The sequence below is a fragment of the Hippopotamus amphibius genome, chromosome X (assembly GCF_030028045.1).
Source record: "Hippopotamus amphibius kiboko isolate mHipAmp2 chromosome X, mHipAmp2.hap2, whole genome shotgun sequence".
Classification (NCBI taxonomy): Eukaryota; Metazoa; Chordata; class Mammalia; order Artiodactyla; family Hippopotamidae; genus Hippopotamus; species Hippopotamus amphibius.
Window position 1 is genome coordinate 61,962,554 of NC_080203.1, and position 21,312 is coordinate 61,983,865.

Below are 21,312 nucleotides of genomic sequence, written 5' to 3' on the forward strand. Positions count from 1 at the left end.
ATTTATCCCAGGAAGCTTGAGACAACAATCAAAAGTCAATCAATATAATAAAGCATATTACTAGAATGAAGGGAAATAATACACAACAATCTCAACTGATGCAGAAAAACACATTGAACAAAAGCCAACATTTTTTCCTGATTAAAATAAGACACTAAGCATAGAAGGGACCTTCTTCAACCTGATAAAAGGCATTTAGGAAAACCTGACGGCTCACATAGTACTTAAAGTTGAAATAAACCACAGTGGTTTACCACCTCATAGCCATTAGAATGACTATTAAAAAACAAATGAATAAACACAATAAAAAATAACAAATATTGGTGAGGATGTGGAGAACTGGAACACCAGTATATAGTATGTTAAATGATGGCACTGGGGAAACCTGTATGACATTTCCCCAAAAAATTAAACAGAAGTACTGTATATTTCAGCCACTCCAATTCTGGGTATATACCCAAAAAATTAAAAGCAGAGCCTCAAGCAGACATTTGTTCAACAATGTTCACAGAAACATTATTCCATAGTCAAAAGGTGCAGAGAACCAAAATATCCATCAACTGATGAACGCATAAACAAAATGTGATATATACATGCAATAGAATATTATTCAGCCTTAGAAGGATTGAAATTCTGATATATGCTGCGACACAGATGAATCTTGAAGATATTATGCTAATGAAATAAGCCAGACAAAAAGGGCGAATATTGTGTCGTTCCATTTATATTATGTACCTAGAATAGTTAAATTCATAGACATGGAATATAGAATAGTGGTTATCAGGGGCTGAGGGAGTTATTTTCAGTGGGTACAGACTTTCATTTTGGGATGAAGAAAGTGTTCTTGAGATGGACAGCAATGATGATGTGAGTGTACTAAATGCTGCTGAACCATACAGTTAAAAATTGTTAAAATGGTAAATTTTGTTATGTATATTTTGTCACAATGATAAAAACTAAGTATTGCTGAAATAAATTAAAACAGATATAAATAATGTAAATATATCCTGTGTCCAGGGATTAGAAAGCAATATTTTTAAGATGGTAATACTTCTCAAGGCAATCTACAGATCCAATGCAATCCTTATCAAAATTGATATTAAATGCATATGTAATAACAAAGAGCACTGCATAACCAAAACCATCTTGTAAAAGAATGAAGTTAAAGGACTCATACATCCTGATTTCAAATCTTAGTACAGAGCTACAGTAATCATGACAGTGTGGTACTCTCATAAGGAGACACTTAAAGACCAATAGAATAGAATTCAGAGTTCAAAAATAAACCCATACATCTATGGTCAATTGATTTTGGACAAAAGTGTCAAGACCTTTCAAAGGGGGAAGAATATTCTCTTCAACAAATGGTACAGGCAAAACTGATAGCCACATCCAAAAGAATGAATTTGGACCCTTATCTCAAACCATATTAAAAAAAAACCCTCAAAATGAATCAAAGATTTTAAATTTAAGTGCTAAAACTATAAAACTATTGAAAAAATGGGGTAAATCTTCATTATCTCAGATTTCACAGTGGTTTCTTAGATATGACACCAAAAGTAAAGGCAAAAAAAAAAAATAATACATTGTACTTCACCAAAGCTAAAATCTTCTGTTCCAGAGGACATGATCAAGAAAGTAAAATGACAACTCACATAATGAGAAAAAATATTTTCAAACTATGTACCTGATACAGAACTGGTATCTATAACATACACAACTAAACTTATAGCTGAACACCAAAAGCCAAACAACCCAGTTAATGCATGAGCAAAGGATTTGAATAGACAAGTTCTCCAATGAAGATATACAAATGGCCAACAAAAACATGGAAATATGCTAAACACTATTAGCCATTAGGAAAATGCTAATCAAAACCACACTGAGATATCATTTCATACCCTTCTAGATTTTGGAAAACAGGTGTGGGAAGGCAGAGTGTGGCATGCTGTCGATAATGATAATGCCCATGTTTCAATTTTGTGTTTAAGTTAGTAGAAAATTGGGATTCATTGACAGTATTCAAAAAGGGCGGTACCGTAATCATAATTCAATAACCTAATTATTAAAGATAAGTTATCTAGAAATTCATGTAAACCCTTATCAATGTAATTTATTTTTAATCTGTATCAACACTCATGGTACATATGTTATAATCTTAGAGCTAATCTGTTTTGTAAATACATTCTATTTGTCATCTATTATACTTGTGTGAGCTCAGGGGTTAGAATGTAGTTTATGAATAAATTTGTAATCAATTATTTGTGAATTTAATAGTTTTATAATACTGAACTAATTCCCCATCAATTTTATTATATTCCAAAAGGATCCCTTTTTGAATTATTTTTACCTTGCTACAACAAAAAATGTCCTTTCACACCCCTCTTTAGGTGATTTATGCACCATGATTAACATTCTCTTATCACTAGTCAAAACTCAAATGATGACAAGGTCATAAAAATCCTCAAATTTATGTATTCAGTAAATAGACAATCTGCGCTATTTCATAGTTTCATAAAGTCTGGTATTGGCCAAATAATTTAACAGTATGGAGAAATATTTGGCTTCAGTCTCGTGAAAAATGTGGTGGTTCACTGATTTGATTTAGACAAGAAATCACTGCATGAAATAGGATCACGAAAGTAATAAAAAATGTTTCTAATTTTAGCAATGAGTTAAATGCTTCAAAAATACGGTTTTCTTTAGTTTTTTTACAACACATTTTTTTTTTATCTTCATGCTTTAATTTTACTTTTTTACTACAGTCTAGCCATTCTTTGCAAATATTGGTGGTTTTTATTTATTTTCTCAGAGAATTCAACTTTTACAGAGGTATTTTCTTATGAGTGTCTTAAGCCCCAATGGAGCTGATTAATGTTTGTTTATGTGTGTGTGATGTGCTTATTATTTTAATGAAGCTATCTTTCCACACTGACTACTGCATGTTTCCTAGAATTGAAAAACACATACGCCAAAATAACACAATGAAAAATACTGTACAAAATCCAATATTTTGCTTGGAGAGGGGTCAGGTAGATGCACTAGCTAAGGAACAAACATTTGCTGTAACTGCAGCAGAAAATGACAGTTAGCTAAGCAGTAAGTTGAATTTCTACTTGTATTTCTATTTCCAAGGATAACAGTTTTAAAGTGAAGATTTGTGGTTCTTGGTAAACAAAAGTGTTTTTTAATTAACCCTTTTTGCATTTCCTACTTGAGACCCAGGTTCTGCAAAAGCTTTCACAGACACACAGTTCTAAATAAGGCATAAAATATTATGCAAAGAGCCATTCAAAACAAGCAAACAAACAACTGAAACTAACAGCAAATTACCGAGCATCTCGTATAAATTAGTTACTATAATTGAACAGTAAATTTTTTTCTGAGTTTGCTGTAAGCCATATCAAAAGAAAACCATGTTCTGTCATATAATTTTCTGAGAAACAGAAGCATACAAGTTAATTGGGAAAGACAGGCTTTTTCTTGACATAAAGCTAAAAAGAAACCTTTTTGCCGACTCATTACATAATGAGCATTTTGTTACTCAAAGGACAATTTCTTTGACTAATGTTATAAAAAACACAAAGAGCGGGAGGGGGCGGGTGGGGAAGGATCGCCAGCGAGATCCCGAGGCGAGGCGAGGCGAGGCTCGCGCGCCCGCCCCCGCCCTGGCCCCCAGCTCCCACCCGGTCGGCCCGGCTCAGCCATGATCAAGGCGATCCTCATCTTTAACAACCACGGGAAGCCGCGGCTCTCCAAGTTCTACTAGCCCTACAGGGAAGATACACAACAGCGAATCATCAGGGAGAGATTCCATTTGGTGTCTAACAGAGATGAAAATGTAACTTCCTAGAAGGAGGATTATTAATTGGAGGATCTGACAACAAACTGATTTATAGACATTATGCAACATTATATTTTATCTTCTGTGTGGATTCTTCAGAAAGTGAACTTGGCATTTTAGATCTAATTCAAGTATTTGTGGAAACTTTAGACAAGTGTTTTGAAAACGTCTGTGAACTGGATTTAATTTTCCATGTAGATAAGGTTCACACTATTCTTGCAGAAATGGTGATGGGGGGAATGGTACTGGAGACCAACATGAATGAGATTGTTACACAAATTGATGCACAAAATAAACTGGAGAAATCTGAGTCTGGCTTAGCGGGAGCTCCAGCCCGTGCTGTATCAGCTGTAAAGAATATGAATCTTCCTGAGATCCCAAGAAATATTAACATTGGTGACGTCAGTATAAAAGTGCCAAACCTGCCCTCTTTTAAATAAAAAATTTAAAAGGCCACTCCCAGGTAAAATCCAGGGGGAAAAGTCATCTAAGTTTACCATGCAGTTGTTTACCAAAAAAAGAGGAGGAGATTCTTAACTTTTGCTCCTGGATTTAAGTCAAGGTACTGTATAGAAGTTATGTAAAATCAGTATGAAAGTTCAATGTTGCTTTTCTTGCTCAGTGATTTTGAAGAAATTGAGTAGTTTCAGTGTGATTTTTTTCTTTATTTTCTAAACTGCATTCCTATGACCACCTAAGGCATGCCTCTATGTATGGGCTACTACAGTATTTTGAAAAGTGTTTGGGACATTTCTTTAAATTATGTACAACCCAAAATGTTGGTGTTTTGTATGGATCACAAGTGCAGCATTCCTTAACTCCTTCTGTTATTTGTCACAATTGTTATTTAAAGAACAAAGTATGTATTGCATGAAAATATTATGACCTTTTTCTCTTAGTTTAAATAAACTCCAAGGTAACTGGAAAAAAAAAAAACACAGAAAGATTTCACAAGCCAAGTTTTCTCTTAATGCCTTTCTATAAAAACTGAAGGCATTAAATTAAATTGTAAATTCAGAAAAGTTTGGGTTTACCCAAACTTTGTGTTTGTTTTACCACATCATAAAATTCATGATTGTTGCTTTTTGGATGAGCTAACATAATACAGAGCATTTACAAAACCTGAAGAATGGAAAGTTAGCATGTGGCCTAAACCAATGGTTCTCAAAAACACCAATCAAATGTATTCAATGGAGCTGTTACATCAGTATCACTTAGTGACTTTTAGGTCACACAATATAGATCCCTGAGGCATGCCCCCCCCCCCCAGATTCTGATTCAGTACGCCTAGTGCAAAGCCCAGGTATCCTCCTTTTCAAAATGGTACTTAGGTGATTTAGATACTTTATATTGTCTCTCTCAAATACCATTGGTTTCAATTGAACATGTAAAGTACTGGAAGATAAATAACGATTGAATTCCCTGATAAAGTACAATTCAACAAATATTCATTGAGCACCTTCTATGTACCAAGCACTTGGATACCTAGATGAGCAAAATAGGTAGAAATTCAGCTCCCCCGTAGAACTGGTATTCTGGAGTGAGGGGGTTATCAATGAATAAGATAATTTCAACAGTGGGTAGTGTTATTAAGAAAATAGAACAAGGCAATATAGCATAGACAGTGAATGAAAAGATGGGAATTGATTAGTTGATTGAGGGAAAATGATGTACTAATAATGTTTACTGTTGATTAAATAATAAAGACCCAGTATTGGATTTAATCTCTCTAGTGAAGACTGAAAGACTGATTTTATTTTTGTTTAGTGTGAGTCCAATCATAATCTGTATAGAAATGGACTGCATAAACACCTGCAGGTTTTGTAAAAATTTGAGCTCAATAAAGAGCCTTCAATATACCTGATGATTTTAATACCTCCTTGGCTGAGACCCCAGGGTACTAAGTTATAAAAATATTTTGGGCATAAAAATTGTAAAGTTCTAAAAGAATCTCAATATGTCTCCATATTCATGGAAATAACATGGTAAACTAACAACCTGAAGGGTCTGAATGGTTTGAGCAATTAGATGGGAGTCATTTAATATTGTCTATTAAAGTACTGAAGAATGTACTCTAAATGCAAGAATATCATTAAATACAGCTAATGTAAGATGTTCTTTGTGACAACAGATAACTAACAGATTAATCTGATTCTTAAAGTCAAGCCTAATTCACAATTTAAAAAACTCATTATTATCATGGAGGTTAACTCTTAACTAGCAGGTGTGCATATATCCAGTTCAGTGAATACAATTAAATTTTTTAAGATTTATTAAAACAAGTCCTTAAAATAGAAATCTTATTGGTCCAAATAATAACCTAAGCCATAATGACTCTAGAAGTCTTATTTTATTGTATGGGCTTTTAACAACTAATAATGCTCATATATACTGAAAGTATATAATTGTTCCATGAATAAATCTAGGCTATAGAATCCAAGGCTAACAAGAGTTCAAATCATGTTTTAAAAAATCAAATGCTGTCTTTAATAATTTTCCATGTAAAAATAAAACAGCAGTGATGGCTACACTAATGGTTGTTTTTCAAATACAAATTATATTAAGAGATCCAATTTGTTAAGAAGAAAATCGGCAATAAGGTTTTCCTAAAAACCTATATTGAGTTATAATTCGCATACCATAAAATTCACCTATTTAAAGTGTGCATGCACATTTAAATTTACTTCAACCCTTTTTTGAAGTAAGGCATGGTATAAATAAATAAATTTATAAATAAATTAATTAAAATTTTTGGCAAGCACAGAACTAAGATTGGATAATTAATCTCTGTGTGTATGTGTGTGTGTGTGTGTGTGTAAAGTGTATGGCATCAGCTGGAGAGGTTGCATGGCTCAGGCAGGGAATACTGGATTTAAAGTCAGAAGAACTGAGTGAGAATATCAGATCTGTCATTTGTTATTAATTCTAACTTGAAAGGGGTAACAATCACAACCTACTTCACAGTGTTGGGATCAAATGAAATAAATGTGTGCCACTATTCCATAAACTGCAAAGCACTCCCATGCATGGAGAAACAATTATCATCAGAAATTATTTATAACCTAGAATGTTATATCAGGACCAACAAGGTGTGATATAGCAGGAAGTAATGTAAAGTCGTAGGTTTAGGTCCAAAATATATGAAACAGGAGAATTGGCTTGTCATTAGCAGTGCAAATTTAAAAAGCTCTACTGGATTAGTGGACCATATCACATTATGAACCAATAGAGTATAATATGGCTGACAAAATAGGCCAATACAGTCTTTGGATACTTTACTACAGTAGAAGTTCCCTGATACAGTGGTGGGGGGGGGGGGAAGGGTACAGGTGATAGCAGACATATCAGACTCTCACTGGTCAGATTACATATGCAGTTTTAGGTCTAATTATAGTTACCATCCTCTAAATGAGGTATATTGAAATTGAAGTATATCCAGAAGAGAATATCTAACATGGTCAGGAGCCTGGAAAAATGGTGATATGAGGAGGAACAATTGGAGAAAGTAAGGTACATATAGTATGTTCTATAATTACAGAAAAGGAAGAGATCATTGTGAGCTGGAATGGTCAGGGAAAGCTTTAGGTGGCAGGTAGAATCTAATCTTGGTATGAAAATGGAATTTGAAAAAGTGTGTACTGGTGAGAGCTAATTATATAGTCAGCAAATCTTGGATTTCACTTCTATTAAACTGAACTTGAAGGATGGAAAAGCAAATACAATAGCTGAGTCAATATAAGCTCTTGAAAATACTTGCTCCAGGCAATACCAAAAAGGAGAAATTTCTTCCTAGACAAATTCATGGGTTAAATGCAGCATTAAAATGTTGGTGTGAAAATTTAGAAAACAATGTCTCAACACAGAAACATTCATTAATAAAGGTGGAAGGGAATATATGCCATAATGATAATCATCAGAGTCTGCTCTTTAAGTGAGATTTCTACAATTTTATATTACAAAGCAACTGGAATCTTTTGTTTTCACAGAAACAATGACATCTGAGAGCTAACCTTTATGATGAGGTTGATGATTATGCTCAAACTTCACCCCTGACAGCAGAAAGGAGAGATTGTATAGTGTTACTTGCTGGAGTTTGGGGTATTTGAGGTAAAAAGTGAAAATTGACATAAAATGTTTGTGTATCTCTATTTTAAATCAATAATAATAAAGAAGGAAAAAAACTGTGCATGCCAGTTAAGAGAGTTTTAAAAACAAAACAGCCTCAAACAGTATACTTTACTTTAAATAAAATAGTATAATATTTAAACAAACTATGATTGATTATTTATGGGAAATCTATTCCATTATAAAATTATTTTCTTAGATGTATTTCAAAAGTAACCTAAACCATAGTTCTTATGACATGGCTATCATCTGTCACAAAATCATTAGAGTTTTGATAATTTTATATAGTTCTCTACTAGTTAATATAGAACATTGATCAACTGCATGGCAGTAACATTCAGGACCTCTTAAGAAGTAAATAAGTAAATATTTCCTATGTAGTCTCTCTCTCTCTCTCTCGCCCCCATATATATGTGTGTATATACATATACATGTAAAATGTTCACCAAATATGTACATACCAATTAGTTCAACACTAAAGTCTGAAAAGCTCATATATTTAAGAATGTATTTTCATTAAAATAACAAAACAATAAATCTAGTTCATGAGAAAACAATAACTGGCCTTTAAGTATGCTGTTCATTGAATCCTCATGTGAAATGAAAAGTTTTTTAAATGTCATCTTCTTAATTAGGGTACCCTGTAAATAGTGTTATAAAGTTACACACTACGGACTTTCAGATATACTGGATTAGATTATGACATACAGGTGGGTGTATGCTAAAATGTACAGGGTATGCTAAAACATTAAATTTCCAATTCCTTTTTTCAGCTTTATTGAAGTATAATTGACAAATAATGTTGTAAGATATTAAAGAACACATGATGATTTGAAATACCTACACATTGTGAAAGAATTCACCCCATCTAGTTGATTAGTGCATCCATCACCTCAAAAGTTAATTAATTAATTAACTTTTGGTGAGAACATTTAAGTTCTACTATCTCAGCAAATTTCAATTATACAATATGGTGTTATCTACTATAGTCGCCATGTTAAATTAGGTCCTTAGGCCTCATTCATTTTATAGCTGAATGTTTGTACCCTTTTACCAACCTCTCCCTATTTCCTCCATGCTTGAGCCTCTGTCAACTAGTTTTCTACTCTGTCTCTATTCCTTTTTTTTTTTTAAAGTACACCTAATAACTCTAGCTATTTTTTTATTATTTATTTATTTGTTTGTTTGTTTGTTTTTTGGACACATCACATGGTATGCAGAATCTTAGTTCCTTGACCAAGGATTGAACCCACACCCTCTGCAGTGGAAGTGCCGAGTCTTAACCACTGGTCCACCAGGGAATTCCTTTACTCTAGCTATTTTTGAATAGCAGAATTATACCTTGTTTCACTGTACAACTTCCTTCCTCATTCTAGCTTATATCTTTATATTTTATTCTTTTTTGCACCTTTCCCCCTTCTATATTGAGATATGATTGATATATAACATTGTGAGAGTTTAAGGTGTACAATATGATGACGTGATACTCATATATCATATATACTGCAAAATGATTACCACAGTAAGGTTAGTTACCAGTTACCATCTCTATTACCTCAACATAATTATCACTTATTTTTTGTGATGACAGCATTTAAGTTCTACTCTCTTAGCAACTTTTAGGTATATAATACAGTATTGTTAACTATAGTCACCATGCTGTACATTAGATCCCCAGAACTTATTCATCTTATACCTGGAAATTTGTGCCCTTTGACCAACATCTCCGTATTACCCCCACCCCTCAGCCCCTAGCAACCACCAATCCACTGTCTGTTTCTATGAATTTAGCTTTTTTAGATTCTGCATGTAAGTGAGATCATACAGTATTTTTCTTTCCCCGCCTGACTTACTTCACTTAGCACAATGCCTTCAAGGTTCATTGATGTTGTTTCAAATGGCAGGTTTCCTTCTTTTTCATGGTTAAATAATATTCCACTGTGTATGTGTATGTATATGTATATATACATTTAAACAGTGTATAAAACTATATATAGATATGTATACACACATATATGTGCATACATATCACATTTTCCTTATTCATTGATCCCTCAATGGACACTTAGGTTATTCCCATGCCTTGGTTAATGTGAATAACACTGCTATGCACATGGGAGTACAGATATGTCTTCCAGATACAGATTTCATTTCCTTAGCATATATACCGAGAAGTGGTATTGCTAGATCATATGGTAGTTCTATTTTTAATTTTTTGAGGAAGCTCCAAACTGAGTTCTATAGCAGATACGCCACTTTGCATTCCTATCAAGTGTGTACAAGGGTTCCCTTTTCTCAACATCTTCACCAACACTTGCCATTTCTTGTATTTTTTAACAGTAGCCATTCTAACAGGTATGAGGTGATATCTCCTTATGATTTTGATTTGCATTTCCGTGATTAGTGATGTTGAGTATCTTTTCACAAACCTGTTGACCATTTGTATGTCTTCTTTGGAAAAAGGTCTATTCAAGTTATCTTCCCATTTTTTAACCAAATAATAATAATAATAATAATAATATTTTACTATTGAGTTCTTTACATATTTTGGATATTAATCTCTTAGATAAATGTTTTGCAAATATTTTCTGCCATTTCGTAGGTTTTTTTTTCAATGTGTTGATTTTCTTTTTGCTGTTTCCTGTACCTTTTTAATGTAAACAAAGGCTTTACTTTAAACAAGTGAACACTACATTAACAGTAGTATTATAAAAGATTTACACGGATCTTGATTAAAAGTCTAGTTGATTTTACTTTGATGATGTGATTAGAAAAAATTCTGTTAGAAAAATCCTACGAAAATGCATATTCATGTGTCTGTAATTTGGTTGTCAATGCATTACAACTAAATAACTTTGGCAAGACACCTATGCACAACATCTGTATTTCAATACCAGCAACATGTTAAGTGTTTCTTAATATAGGTTTCTAATTTTCAAAATATAGTGGTCATTTCTAGAATTTGTTTTTCTTGATAATGTTTCTTTTCTGTTTTTTGGATTGTATTTCCAAATACATCCCTATCTCAGGTTTAAGTTAAATTAAAATATTCTCTTGGGGCTTCCCTGGTGGCGCAGTGGTTAAGAATCTGCCTGCCAATGCAGGGGACACAGGTTCGATCCCTGGACCAGGAAGATTCCACATGCTGCAGACAAACTAAGCCCGAGTGTCACAACTACTGGGCCTGTGCTCTAGAGCCCATGAACCACTATTGAGCCCAGGGTCCACAGCTACTGAAGTCCACGCACCTAGAGCCCATGCTCTGCAACAAGAGAAACTGCCACAATGAGAAGCCCACACACCACAACAAATGATAGTTCCCACTCACCACAACTAGAGAAAGCCGGCACCAGCAATGAAAACCCAATGCAGCCAATTAATTAATTAATTAATTAATTTAAAAAATATATATATAAAATATTGTCTTATTTGCTAAAGTGAATTTCTGGGATGATATTGTTTACAAGTAACATATTCTAGCAATTTTAGCAGTGGATGGAATATGATAAATTTAAGTATTCATTTTGACACATGATTGACTTATTTGAATTATGATAAAATTAACCTAACAACATATGGAAAACAGGATCAGAGGCCCGCAAATAAATATGATCCTTATTAAAACCAGTAGCAGGAAAGCCAGGGCTATTTGCCATTATTGCCTTGAAAAAGAGGAAGTAGTCTCCTCCCAAAATGTGGAATTTAGCAAGATGGATAAGGGCAGAATATTTGAGTCTCAGGGTGTTTTTCTAGCACTCCTCAAATTACACACTGTCTACTTACAGTACTGCCAATTAGGAGTCCAGAAGCAAGACAAGCATTATTGTCACTGGGCTCTAAAAGCAAACTCTGGTCGGCAACACTCCCTTTAGGTATCTGACTTTACCTTAACATAAACATTTTCCCAATATAGAGGAATAGCCTACTTTTTATGAAACTACTAGGCACTAATTATTGTCCAAAGGGATAAATATGTCATAAACACATACACCGCACACACAATGCATCAGTAGTTAACAAACCAGGACTAAGGGCACAGTTGTTGCTGTTGTTGTTGCTGTTGTTGTTGCTGTTTTAATACTAAGGGTACAGTTTTTGTAAGTGACTTCTTTTTCTTATTTACTTTACAAAATACTAACATTATCTATGGCTTATTGGACATGCTACTATTATAGCACTTGTTACATTTCATCTTGCGTTTCAGTTATTGGTATACATATTTTTGTTCTCTACTAGACTGTAAGCAACTGGAAAACTGTTAGGTTTTATACATCATTTTCTCTGTCAAGATACTTGGATATATTATGAATTCTAAATGTTTATTAACATATGAATGACGTAGTAGTTTAAGGAGAAGTTTTATTTTCATGTGATTTTTGTTTTCCATATGTGAGAGGAATTTACAATAAACATACCTTCTTGACTTTCACTTACTATTTTGTATCAGTGTAAAAACATGCAGTCAGAATCATTTTAGCTTCCTTAATAGTAGTGAGAGCATCCTGACATACAAAATTGAATCTAAATAAAGTGTCAAAGCAGAACACTTCTGAAAAAAGAGCAAGACTCAGTTAGTGGGAAAGTCCAAGGCTCAAAGTATCTCAGTTAAAGCTGTCAACATGACAGAATTTTCATGGTTGTCTGTTGTGGAAAACATGCCCTTCATGTCTCACAAAGTGCTTTTAGAACAAGGACTGACAAACTATAGCCCGCGGTACCAAATCCAACCAGCCATCTGTTTTGTATGATCTGTGAGCTAAAAATGGATTTTACATTTTTTTTCTTTACTGGTTAACAGAATCCAAAGGACATGAGAAAATTATATACAATTCCAAATTCAATGTTCATAAATATGATCTTACTGGAACACTGTCACACTCATTCATTTACATATTATCTAAGGCTGCTTTTGAGCTAAAGTCAGAGTTGAATAGTAGCAACAGAGACTGGATGGCCTGCAAAACCCAAAATATTTACACTCTGTTCCTTTACTCACTGTAAAACATTCATTGTATCTTGTAAAACATTCATTGCATTCATGTCTCACAATGTGTTTCTAGAATATCAACAGACTGAAAAGCTTTTTTATCATATATGCTATATTTTGTTAGTTTGATTTTACCACAATCCAAATAACACAATGATGCATTAAAATGGATCTTTAAGGTTTTTTAATTCCATCCACTGCTTGGATTACTAGAAAATGTTACCTGCTAAGTATTACCATTCCAGATATGCACTTTAGTGAATGTGAGAAGGATGTTTGTAATTCACTAAATTATATGTAGAAATCTCCTCAAATGAGAAATTAAATGAAAGAACTGGTAAAATAACAACTTATACCTATTGTAAAATAATTAACTGTATGATTAAGCAATGGCTAAATAATTAGGAGACAGTTTTTATCACCTATAAGAAACTACAGTATGCTTATCAATCTGCATTATCACATAAGATGAGTGAAGAATGATGAAAATTGTTCAAAATGTAAAATAACATTAATATTTATTGAATACTTATATGTAAGACAGTGTTTCAATGACTTTTTATTTATTGCCTCAATTAATCTTCCACACAACTGTATGAAATAGGTGCACCTACTTTCCTCATTTTAAAAATGAGAGAAATTTAGAGGTTAAATAATTCACTTGAGGTCATAACACAAAAAAAGTTGCAGAACTAGCCTTTGAATTTTGATACTTTAACTCCAGAATGCACCCTATCATGCTTTCTTATATGGATGTGGAAGAAAAATGTCCCTGGACACAAACACACTTGGGTTTGTTATGAAGTCATAAATAGCTTTTTTTTTTTTGCATAAAACAATGGGCATTTTAGGTTTGTTAGCATGAGTTGAAGATAAATTCCACTGCTTATAACAATTAACTTTTTCTTCACCATATTAGCCATTTTGTTAGCATGCTTTTTCATTTCCATTGGTTTTACAAAATAAGTGATGCCTGATATTTTGAGCAAATCAAACTGTGGTAGACTACGAAAATAATGATTCTTCTAAGAAGAAAAAACCATAAACTACAAAGTCACACTTTGTCTGCTGTCCATAACAATGAACAATTATCCTCTATGCTTGCAGCCAGCAGCATAGAGCAGATCAAGAGACAGGAGGAAAGCTGGTTTGCATTTGGCACAGCAGCAAGAGAGTATTATTATGTACAAGCTCAGGTCTGACCTTTCAATGATACCTGCTTAAAATTCATAGATATTTATTCAAGAAACTAATATTTGCAAATTTACATTGCTGCTTTTCAGTCACAGCTCACTTTGAAAATCAGCTAGGTATATTTTTCATAATGGCATATTATTTTAAAAGTTTTGTAGAGAAATGGCAAATAATGAGAAAAATCATAAAAACAGGGTTTTTGGTATTGCTGAATCCCAGAAAAAAAATCAAGTGCAAAAATCAGACACTTCAAGCAAAACAGACAAATTGCCATGAATATGATGTTTTAGCAGAAAAGATCAAGCTACTTTCCAGATAAACAGGATCCATAAAGAGGACTGGAAACACTGAGGAAAAAAAAACAGAGCACATTTATATTTAAATAAAAATGATGACAAAAAGTTTTAACTGAGAAAAAATAGTTTTATGTTCTCCTTATTACCTTCTATTAAATGCAGCAGATACTGGATAATGATGAGAAGCCCACAGTAGAAGATTCCAGAGAAACCAGCATGAAAACAGTCTAAACCAAAAATGACTCAAAGTTTTAACATTACTAAGAATACATGAACATATATACTGTATGTTATACTCTATACATGAAATGCAGATTATAACCAGTATACTCCTGGTCCTTTTTGAATTTTTTAATCTCATTAAAACAACAAATTCTTGTATCTACTCTGTAATACTCGCCTCTCAAATGTGAATGCATATTTCAGCCATAATTATTTCTAAAATAGGGAAGTAAAATGAGCATCTCATGTGATTTAATTTATTTTAGTACTTAAAGAGTCTATGATCTTTAATGAAATCTGAGAAAGTCAAAGGTTTGAGCAACAATGTCCAGCAATAGAAGCAACTCAAATACAAGGTTAGGTGCAACATTGGGATCTGTGGTCTTGTATCTTTTCTTTCCAAGTTTTCTCTACATAACTCCTTGTAATTTAAGAAGAGAAAGACATAGGAATGAGGATGAAGGATGTAGAACTAGGTGAAGCTCATACTCAAAACCACATGAGTCATATACTGTGGCAGAATTTGGGGCTTTCCCTTATATTTCACCATGAGACTCTAGCAAGCCTCCACAAAATAAAGATCTTCTCTAAAGAAATAAAATGAGTTCAGATTATGAATTCTCAAGGAGATTGGTATGAGTAGAATTTACTAAGCAGAGACTTATTTTCTAAAACTCATCTTCTCTTTTAGTTAGATGTTTTAACTATAGTAATAGTTCTCCAAAAAATTAATTGCCACTTTTTTCAAGGCTAATTCTGTCACCTTAAATTATATTTTTGCTCTACTAATTAAATTACCATACCTAGCGAATTTTAGTGGGATATAGTAGTTTCCAGAAATAAATATCAATAATACTCATAGTTCATATCCAGTCATATAGGCAAGATCTTTTTGGCATAGTTGGTTCCTGATGCAACCCTGATTTTATAACATAGTCAGCCAGAATATGTTTGGGGCTCAGATTAGAATCTCCTAATTCATGTTGACTTCTGTAGCACTCTGGAGTCACTTCTTAGAATACCTGAATTAATTTAAAAAAACAAATAATTACAAAAGTTCCCCATATCCCCCCTTTTCTGGCCATGTGGTCTTAGGTTCCATTAAATGAGAATGAAATTATAGCTACTGACAAAAAATTAAATAGATATTGAACAATTTTTTAAAAGTACTTAAGTAAAATCTGAAGGGCATGCATGACATTTAAGCTAGTTAAGATTTATTTAAGCATTTCATGAGTAAAACAAATCATATTTATTTAATCATACATTGAGAAAAGGGCATGGTTTTTGAAAGCTTGACCTTTTCTAGGAAGCTTGTGTGTGTGTGTGTGTGTGTGTGTGTGTGTGTGTGTGTGTGTGTGTGTAGGCTGAGTACTATTTTGGGACCTCTGAGATAAGTCACAGAGTCATTCCAGAATTTCCATTTAAAGTTGAAAAACTAGAAAACCATGTAAAATATAAAAAATAAAATCATTGGAGAAAACATTCTTTAGAATTCAAATTAATATTATAAACAAAAATTGTCTTATGTTTTATTACATCTTCTTGACATAGTCATAGAGATGTGTTTTTAAAGGACAACTTGCACCTAGTTAATGATCTCTCGGTTCCCACATATGAACTAAAGCAAAAAAGCTGGGAAAACATCTAAAATGTTTAGTTTGCTTTTTTACACACATATGCACTTGATTATTTTTCAGCCAAGTATGTATGACCTTGACCATAATGGCTCTCTTAGTGACCTAAATACTGTTATTACAAATTTGAGCCATTTTTCTTTTTAAGGTGATGGAAGTAGAAAGGAGAAGAGATATTATTGTATTAGATATAATGAGTTTTATTTCTTTTGATTGCACACAAAGGACAAAACATGCCTTCTGGGAAAAAGCACTACAACACTGGTAGCAAAGATGAGTGATTAAGATGTTTCTCAACAAAAAGATATTTTACAAATCAAAGAAATTAAACAACAGGCTTGATTTCAATAAATACAGTGTGTTCTGATGTCACAATGTACACCATTCTCACTACTATTAATAAACCATTTCATGTATCCTGTGCTTTAAAACCTGTAGTGTGTTTCACTAATGGTACTGCATGCACCAGAAAAAAGAAATAGGAAATCAAAGATGACACAAACAGATGGAGAGATATACAATGTTCTTGAACTGGAAGATCAACATTGTGAAAATGACTACTACCCAAAGCAATGTACAGATTCAATGCAATCCCTATCAAATTACCAATGGCATTTTTTACAGAAAGAACAAAATAAAAACCCTAAAATTTCTGTGGAGACACAAAAGACCCCAAATAGCCAAAGCAATAATGAGGGAAAAAAATGGAGCTGGAGGAATGAGAATCCCTCACTTCAGACTATTCTACACAGCTACAGTAATCAAGACAATATGGTACTGGCACAAACACAGAAATATAGATCAATGGAACAGGATAGAAAGCCCAGAGATAAACTATAGTCAACTAATCTATGACAAAGGAGGCAAAGATATACAATGGAGAAAAGACAGCCTTTGCAATAAGTGGTGCTGGGAAAATTTGACAGCTACTGTAAAAGAATGAAATTAGAACACTCCCTAACACCATACACAAAAACAAACTCAAAATGGATTAAAGACCTAAATGTAAGGCCAGACACTATAAAACTCCTAGAGAAAAACACAGGAAGAACACTCTTTGACATAAATCACATCAAGATCTTTTTTGACTCACCTCCTAGAGTAATGGAAATAAAAACCAAAATAAATAAGTGGAACCTAATGAAACAAATGCTTCTGCACAGCAAAGGAAAGTATAAACAAGATGAAAAGACAACTCTCAGAATGGGAAAAAATATTTGCAAATGAATCAACAGACAAAGGATTAATCTCCAAAATATATAAACAGTTCATACAGCTCAATATGAAAAAGAAAAAAACAACCCAATCAAAAAATGGGTAGAAAACCTAAACAGACATTTCTCCACAGAAGACATACAGATGGCCAAGAGGCACATGAAAAGCTGCTCAACATAACTAATTATTGGAGAAATACAAATCAAAACTACAGTGAGGTGTCACCTCACACTGGTTAGAATGGGCATCATCAGAAAATCTACAAACAATAAATGTTGGAGGGGGTGTGGAGAAAAGAGAACCTTCCTGCACTGTTGGTGGGACTATAAACTGATACAGCCACTATGGAGACCAGTATGGAGGTTCCCTGCAAAACTAAAAATAGAACTACCATATGACCCAGCAATCTCACTACTGGGCATATACCCAGAGAACACCATAATTCAAAAAGACACACACACCCCAATGTTCACTGCAACACTATTTACAATACCCAGGACATGGAAGCAACCTAAATGTCCATCAACAGATGAATGGATAAAAAAGATGTGGTATATATATACAATGGAATATTGCTCAGCTGTAAAAAGCAATGAAACTGGGACATTTGTAGAGACATGGATGGACCTAGAGACTGTCATACAGAGTGAAATGCATCAGATAAAGAAAAACAAATATCATATATTAACATATATGCAGAATATAGAAAAATGGTACAAGTCAACCAGTTTGCAAGGCAGAAATAGACCCAGATGTAAAGAACAAACATATGGACACCAAGTGGGGAAAGCAGGGGGAGGGGTTTGGGGGGGAATGAATTGGGAGATAGGTATTGCCATACATACAATTACTAATAAGGAAAAAAAATCAAATTGTACACTCTAAATATATACAGTTTATTGTATGCCAAATATATCTCAGTAAAAGTTCTTGGAAAAAATCAATAAAATGAGAACATATATATGTATATAAAAACAAAAAAGAAAAAATAAGAAAAAACTTAAAGATAGTAAAGATGCCAATGGTTTAATCATTAAAATGCTTCATAGTCCATTAGCTTATAAGTGCTTTTTAGATACACTTTCAGGAATTAAGCAATCATCATTCAGCAAACAAAATAAATTCTATTTCTATTTACTTATAAAATAATATATGTGATTTAGTGTAAAATATAAAAAAAGATATACATGTATAAATTCTAACTTTTGCAAACACCTTTAAATTGTATTTTAACATTCTGTGATGATCAAGCTATTTAAGAATGACTTAACTATCCCTACAGTTTTATTTTAATAGAACTTTAAAAGGTCTATCAGTTTACTCATTCAAAATGAAAGACAATAAAACTCTATTTATTAATTTGGCAAGTATATCCACCACATAAGCCTTTTCCACACTTTTTGACAGATTGATGGTTTAGCTAAATAATGACTAGAATTCTCTTGCACCTGTAAAAATCTATGCTATGCTGGAAGGATAAAAGGAAATAATTTTATCCAAGGGGAAATACCTATTAGAGCTTGACTGGAAGCAATACCAGGTGTTTCATGAATTTTCATGTTTTTGCCAGTATTTCATTCTCATTTTAATGGCATAGAATTTTGAGTACAACCAGCAATTTTTATCCATTTATTTTTGCAAGCCTCTTCCAACACAAAAGTAAAAAAATTGTGATAATTAGACCCTTACTAGTTGTATAGCTGTCAACAGAAGATAACTTAATTATCTAGAGCGTAAGAAGGGTTTTAATTTTTTTATGTAAAATCTGACAATTGGGCTTAAAGAAGAAAAAGTTGCAAGATAACTTTAAAAGTTATCTTCAAGGTTTTACATGGATATATTTATTAACCATTTTATATTGCTGAGAGGCAAATAAGAGAATAGGGACTAATCGTTTTACTATATTTTTTGGTTAGCTTTCAGAGAAACTGTCAGTGTTATTTTAATTACCTCCTCATTTTTTTAATAAAGTAGCAACATTGATCTATTTAAGAATAACAGCATAAATATTATCTCATTCAGTTCTTGATTACCCATACTACTAATGGGCAGAAGCCAAAAGAGTAATGATTCCTTGACCAGAGACACTGCTTGTCTTGTTCTTGAACTCCTGAGTGGATGGAGAAGCCCCTGCATGGTGATAGACAATTTACAAAACAAAACATCTGTTCTTGAAATGACTGAATGTTTTAGGTATTTTATGCAAACAGTAGAATGAGCAAGATGATTTAACTATTTTTTTATGGTACAAAGATATGTAAAATGTCATGTTACGTCTTTGATGTGGCAGTTATCTGATTTAAAACACAAAAATTATTTAAAATTTTTAAAGAAATTCTGTGATCAGCCCAACATAAGCACTGTTAAACAACTGCTATAATGATGATTGGACACTCATAGATTTATCAGAAGGAAGGAGTTGAATATGCAGTTAAGAGAATAGCGTGGTTAAAGTCCAGGAGTTAGGAAATTTGGCTTATAGTTCTAGTTTTGCCACTAATTAGCTACAGTCATTCTATGTTTTAAGCTTTTCCCACACCTGTCCACTTCTTTAAAAGTCCTTTCTAACCAAAATCCTAAGATACATGTAAATGTGCAATTATTATAGACAGTTCATTCAGTCAAATGAAAAGGGATAAAAAATTCAGAGCATAAATTATCTTTTTATTCGGATATATAGTAGTTACGAAAATAACTATAGTATACATATATAGTATATATACTTGATCATATGTGTCAAGTTCAAATGTATGTACAATACTTTAATATAGAAATAAAAATCATCTTGATCTTGATATACTAGCAAGATGTATGCTAATTGCTATCAAACTTACTTTAACATTAAGCAAGCCAAGTTACTTAGATCAGCCAAATGCTTCTGAAAGGTGATTATTTAGCATATTAATTATCTTAATCAGATTTATAATTTGTAGAGAAAAGCTTAATTTTTCATCTCATTTTCTATCTCACTTAAAATGACAAAAACCCATTTCTCCTTTTTATTGTTTTCATTTTGGGTTACAATTTTAGACTTATGTACTTTTATTGTATTAGCTCACAGCAAAGAAAACACAGAAAGTGAAGAGAGAAACTCTCAAATACCAAAAAAGGTTAAGGAGAAAGCAACAGAGGAGTAGCGAATTAGTTACAGGGACTGAGGGGAGAAGGCAGGTCTACAGGCAGTGTGCCAAAATACAATCAGTATTTTCAATAAGTGCCAATAGTATACACAACACTATATTAGTAATCATTGCCCAACCTTCAAAATAGCCCTGAGAGTTGAAGGACCACAGTGACGGTAAACTGTCATTGCCTATTTTCTTTCTGGGTTGAAAAATTAACAATAACAAAAAATTTTCCAAGTGGTTGAAATTTGTTTCTATTCCTGGATTAAATTTTCTATGTTTGCATTTCAACATATCTTGAGTCATACACCCTAATCTTAATTATCCTGGGTAGCTTATATATTAAACACTAGGAGATCTGAACAGTAATTGCTTTAAAAACTTTTATTGGGAGGGTGTGCTTTTCCATTCCAACTGGAAACTCCTTAATGGTAGGATCTATGTTTTTATTCCTTTGTCATCCTTTCACAGAACTTAATAAAGTTCATTACACACAGAAGAATGCCAGGATAAATTAATGCTGCTGACTATTTTTAAAGTATTTTCTTGGTCGACATTTGAGAACTTATTAATGTAAATCATAGATTCAAGTGTATCTACAATTCTGTATATAAAGTACAATCAATTATTATGCTTTATAATCTATTATATTTTATATAAGGCCTTG

The 21,312-nt window shown here is 32.8% G+C and overlaps 1 protein-coding gene and 1 pseudogene across 1 annotated transcript in view; one reads left to right on the plus strand and one right to left on the minus strand.

Moving 5' to 3' along the window:
• The window catches only part of KLHL4 (kelch like family member 4), a 95,288-nt gene that overhangs the window by 62,891 nt on the left and 11,085 nt on the right, over nucleotides 1–21,312 (minus strand). The gene's annotated exons all lie outside the window — the stretch shown is intronic.
• On the plus strand, nucleotides 3,604–4,320 carry LOC130841757 (AP-3 complex subunit sigma-1-like; annotated as a pseudogene).